Genomic DNA, 6,414 nt, shown 5'->3' with positions numbered 1-6,414 from the left:
CCTGGTCCAACGGTGAAAGACTTCACAATGACAAAAACATCACTACAGGTTTTATGTTAAGTGGGAATGACTTCTTCTCTTCCTTTCTCTCTCACTTGACTTTTCCTTCTCTTCAAATGACTCTAATGTGTCGTACTAATCTGAACCATCTCCATTAAAACAAACTGAGACCTAATGGTCTACATTATTTGGCATATTCTCCACATAAAAAGGGAACTTAATAACCCAACACTTACAACATATATTTGCATGGAAACCCCCAAGCATCATAACTTTGTTCTCCCTTAGCATCAAACTCTTTGTTGGGATAAGCCAACAAAACATAAATAATACATTCATAGGGAAAACTCATTACAAATATTACATAAACCCTATGCTCATTCATACACAAACTCTTACCCAATAATAACCACAAATAGTCATAATCATATACACATGTATCAAAACAAAGATTATCAATCAAGATAATCAAGAACACGTATAACATAACCATAAACAAACAAAGGTAAGTTTTCTCGTAGCTTAGCCAATCATAAGGCTTTATCTACAACCCTAAAACACCACCAATTTTCATTTACACTAAAACGTCAATCTTCTCTCTTCCTCTATTTTCTCTCTTTAATTTAGAGTTTCTAGGGTTTCTAAACACCAAATCACCCCTTAATTATTTTTTACACCAATTAAATAAAAATAAACAACTATTTTTTCCTAAGACAAAAATATAAATAAAATAAAATAAATAACAAAAATGTAAATTCAAAAACATTAATTTTTGAAAAAAATCTAACATCTCAAAACTACTTTATTTTTAAAACCTTTATTTTTTCGAATTTTGCATCACTTTTCTATATATTATATTTGTAGTTTGTAACATTCAAATACTTACCAGTCTCATTAATCTTCTCTTAAGCATTAATTTAATCAATTTATATATTATTAACTTATAATATAATACAAATTTTTAAAAAATACAAGCAGACATATACGACAGCATATGTATTTTCGTTATTATTAAATAAGGAAGATAATTTTATTCACAAAAATATCTCATTTATAAATATGATAAAATTTTAGATGATGATACAATATTAAACATTATATAAAATATGTGTTAATTATCAAAAATATAAAATAGTATTACGTGGAACAATTAGAATAAGTACAATATTTATAAATTGAGTTTTCAAATAGACTAACTGTTTGAAATAATTTAAGGAATATTTAATTAAAGATATTATGAGAGAGATATTTTTTTTTATTAATGAAAATACGATAAAATAAAAACTAATAAAATTATTATTATTGTTATTATTATAATTATAAAATCAAGTGTAAAATAATTTTTATAATTTTACTAAAGTAAATTTTATTTATTTTGTAAATAATTTTTTCATTAAAAATTTAGGTTTAAAAAAAGTCAAATAAAAATAACGGTTAAATATAAATAAATAATCACTTAAAAGATAATATTGATAAAATAATTATTTAATTTAAAAAATATTTAAAGGATAAAAACGAATGTGTATAAGAATCTCATATATATATATATATATATATACACACACACACATAATCCAAATAAAAATATACAATTAATAATTTGGGTAATATTTATATACGCGTGAATAACAATTCAACCATTTTAGCTTTCATTTGATCAAACTTTTCTTTATCTAATTTTATTTTTATCCAAATAAAAATATACTTAATTTTTTTTCTCTTATCTTTACTTTTATTTTATTGATTATAGTTGTTTTTTCTTTAATGTCTCTTATGTTATATGTTTCTAATTGTTTATTTTAAATTGACTTTATTTCTTTACTTATCTTTTTAAGTTGGCTTTCTCCTATAAATTTGTTTCTTATTTTATAATTCATTCTTGATACTTATTTCTTATTGCTTGCCTTATACTTCCATCGATAAAATCTAACCTATATGGAACCTATATGCACAATCAATATTTAGGTCACATCACTATTTTAAAAAAGTAACTTGAAAAAAAAACTAACATGACTTATGCCATTTTATTCTCTTTTTAATACAATAAATTACATTGATATTATTTTAGATTACATATAATTTCTTTTAGACACTTCTTAATTCTATTTCCATACAATAATCCACTTTACTTGTTTCAGGAAAAAATATTTCAGTAATAATCCTTCCATTTATTTTATAAACATTGCATATGTATTCATATAGAAAGAATTAAGTTATTATATTTGTTTCTTATATGAGCAAGTTTTTCCTTATTAAATTTAAATTAAAGGTATATTTCTCATCTCAAACTAATTTTAAAGATTGTGTTTTATTTTTAATTTAAATTAATATATATATATATATATATATATATAAAATTAAAGTATATTTTTAACAAATGATACATATAGTTTTTAGTGTATGATAAACAAAATTTTATATTAAACTATAATATAACATTTATTTAATGAAAATGTATTTTACATAACTTCTATAAAAATTAAAAATAAAATTAGTATATATTTAATTTAATAATAAGATATAATATTTAAATATAATTCAAGAATAAAAATATATTAATTCTAAGAATAAATATACATAAAAATACTCATAAAAAAGTAATGTAATTATGGAATAGTACTAGGATTATCATCTTCAATGATTACTTAATCTCATATCATGAGTTGTACTTAAAATTTGTGAGTGGTAGTTGAAATGTGAAAATGAATTGAAATTATTAATATTTAATAATAATTTCACAATTTATGTTTAAAATATACTTTATAGTTTGGTGAGGTCAACTTCATAGATATAGGTGGGGAAAGAATCTAGCATGATTAACCTTTGATTGCTTCTTGGTGGCATCACCCAAGACATCAAGATATAAGTATAATACGTAAACAAATCTTTCATTTGAAGTCATAAAATTACAGGCATTATTGTATCATTTAAAATATATTTTAACACATTTATTCCTAGAATACCTTTGAAGAAGAAAATAAAAATAAATTTTCATATAACTTCTTTATAAGTTAAAATATCTAATTTAGAAATATTATTAAACTTTTATAATTATCTCATATAAGAAGTAATTTTAACATAAATATGTATTATTCATTAATACTCATTTTATCACCAAATTTCTAACTCAAAATCAAATTTTTAATTTAAATGTTCAAAAGGTTATTGTACTTGACGAAGAATTATAAATAAGATATCAAAATGAGTCAAGATGATTGATTTCCTAGTCACAAATTAAAATAAAAATAAGTGAGTTCAATTTAATTTTATTTAATTAAAAATTGGATCAACATATCTTCAATCCTCTTTGTATCCATAGGTTAAATGAGTTTAATCTAATTTAACTCAGTTAAAATATTTAAAAAAAAAACTCAAATTTCGATTTGAACATGTAATTAATCGAATGATAAGTTAAAATTTATTTATCTCTATCGGACCTACTAATAAGCATTTAAGAAATTAATTTGATGGCAAGTTGAAACTTTGCTTGAAAGGTCAAAATTAGTTAATGTAGTGACCATTTACAAGTTTAAGAAATTAATTTGATGATTAAAATGTTTAAAGAAAATTAGGTCTAGCATTCATTAAAGAAAATAGACATAATAAGTTAAAGTGTGAACCTGCTAGATTCTTCGAATGTGTATTTATTGTGATATGAAACATCAATGACATTACATTGCACCTTTCGAAAGATTGCACTCTTAAAAGCTCATTCCTCCGTATTAGAATTCTTTTTCCCAAAACGTCACCTATCAAACAATTTCACAACACAGGGCGAGCTGTCAATGCCGTGATTACAAACATATGATCATGATCTTTCAAATAGTGTCTATATTAATTAAATAATAGAGATTAATTGAATATTGTAAAATAAAATAACAATTAAATTGAGCACAAAATAAATTGATATAATATGAAATAAAAAATTTAAATATTGAGATAACAAAAATTCTTATAAGTAAAAATAAAATATATAAATATTATGGTGATTTTGTATAAAAGCAGTGTAAGAAAAATGAGAAAATATGATATTAGGAGTGACGTATTCACCTATATAATTATGTGCTCTTGTGAACAATTTAATGTCAGTAAGATTTACTTTCTTTCTTATTCATTTTGTAACAAAAAGGACTATTTTAATATATAAATTGTTTAAAGGTTTGATTTATTTATAGAAGTTGTACCATCCAAGTTAGTTAGGGGCCGAATGGATATTATACGAAGTGATTAGAATGTTCAAAGTTCAATCCAAGCTTATAAATAAAATATCATTGGGCCTGGGCTTGAGTGACGGATGAAAATCACATAAAGGGTCTTGGATAATAGGCAAGATCAAATTTTAATTCTTTGTCTGTAAAAATGTAAACAGACGTAGTATATTTTTGTATAGACATAGTCTCGATTCCATATGTAATTAACAAGTTTTTTTGGCTTGTATTTTTAGCATTTGTGTTTATAATGTGAATATGTTTGGGTTAAGATCAACCATGCCCAATGTTTCCAACAACTTCTTAGGCCAAGTTTTGGAGTGTTTCTTCTTACATCTCCAATCTTTTTTTTTCTTGCATCTCTAAGTGAATAGATATAACCTTCAGTAAATGAAAAAGAAAAAAAACAAAGTAAACAATAATTATTACTTACCAAATGTCATTTAATTCCATGTTATATATATATATATATATATATATATATATATATATATATATATATATATATATATATATATATATATATATATATATATATATATATTTTACATCTACAAGTTCATTTCGTTCTTCTACAAGTTCATTTTGTTCTTATATCCTTTGCGAACCTTCAAGTTTTGTAAGTGGTCTCTTCGTATTTTGTTTTGGTGGTGGTCCAAGGTGCTTTATTCATCTTCTTGATTTCACATAAGGTATAAGCATTCTTTTAATTTTCTTTCATTTATGTTGCATTTTGAATCGCTAGGAAGCAAACCTGATGTCAAAGTCCAATTTAAAAGGTCACCGAATTTTGAAATCTAGTTAAGAAATTAACTAAATTTTAAAATTTGGTGAGAAAATTCATTGGATTTCAAAATTAATAAGATTTTGAAATTCGGTTTAGGAATCTACTGGATTTCAAAACACGATTTAGGAAGTCATCAGATTTTCAAATTCGGTTAAGCAAGTCACTAAATTTTGAAATCCAGTTAACGTATCCACCGAATTTCAAAATTCAGTGAAGCTTTAACCAGATTTCAAAATTTAGTGCCTTCCTTAACCAGATTTTGAAATTTGGTTACTACTCTCATCGAATTTCGAAATCAGATTACTACCTTTATCCAATTTAAAAATTTGATTACTACATTCATTGAGTTTCTTAATCTGATTACTACCTTCATTGAATTTCAAAATCTAGTTACTTCTTTATTGTCATTTTTCATTTTTAATTTTTAAGTTTTTTCTGTTAATTTTATTTTTAATTTGTTAGCTTTTTTTTAATAATTTATGGAGGTATTATTAGCATTATTATCAATGAAGTAAGGTATTTGAGTGGAAGAGATGTTATGTTATTGGTAATTATACTGTAAGATGAAATATTATCCTTTCATTTTTTGATGGATTCACAAGTAAATTCGAGATGTGTGTTAGATTTCTCTTATTTCATCAATGAAGTGTCCAAGGAAGATTATACAAATAATTTTATAATTGATCAAATATTTTCCACACGTGATGACTTAATTGAATGAGTTCAAGGGATTGCTTTTTCTTGGGTTTTTTTTATCATAACTATAAGATCTGATAAAGTTATTGGAAAACCTGAGAGAAAGACATTTGTCTTGTTAAGATATGAAAGGGATAGAAAGTACAAGAAATACAAACATGATGTTCAATTGTGTATATACGGCACAAAAAAAAAAGTGAGTTTTCTTTTAAGTTAAGGGGCAAGCCAAATTCTTAACAGATGCAACTAAGTCTTCAAAATCGTCTACGTTTCTTAAGCTCCTTGGATAGGTAGGTCATTGGCCCAAATACAAGGCCTAAAAAAAAGACATATGTACATATTTACAAGGCTTAAAAGAATGGAAAATCAAGCTTGAAACACTATCTCCACAAGAGTAGTCCTTCTTCTTCTCATGGAACCCTCTTCAAGGAGCTTAATGAGGAGTCTCATAGTGGCTTTATGGAAGACTTGAATTAATGGAGGAAGTGCTTGATGAAGAGTGGCTTGGGGATAGTTTCTTGAAGGAGGTTTGGTCAACCTTACAAGAGAGTGAGCTAGGATGAGGGGTAGTAGTGAGGCTTAATTTCTCTACCATTCTTAAGCTTCAACAATTACAACTAGAACCACTATCCACAATCATTAAACATGTCTTTTCTAAAAATTTGCATGTAGTGTGGAATACATTTTTTCTTTGTGATTGTTTTAACTCACATGCTTTCAAGA

Source organism: Vigna umbellata, chromosome 1, assembly GCF_029865625.1.
Source record: "Vigna umbellata cultivar VRB3 chromosome 1, Vumbellata_1.0, whole genome shotgun sequence".
Taxonomy (NCBI): domain Eukaryota; kingdom Viridiplantae; phylum Streptophyta; class Magnoliopsida; order Fabales; family Fabaceae; genus Vigna; species Vigna umbellata.
The sequence above is the reverse complement of the archived record's forward strand: the minus strand, read 5'-3'. Positions refer to the sequence as shown.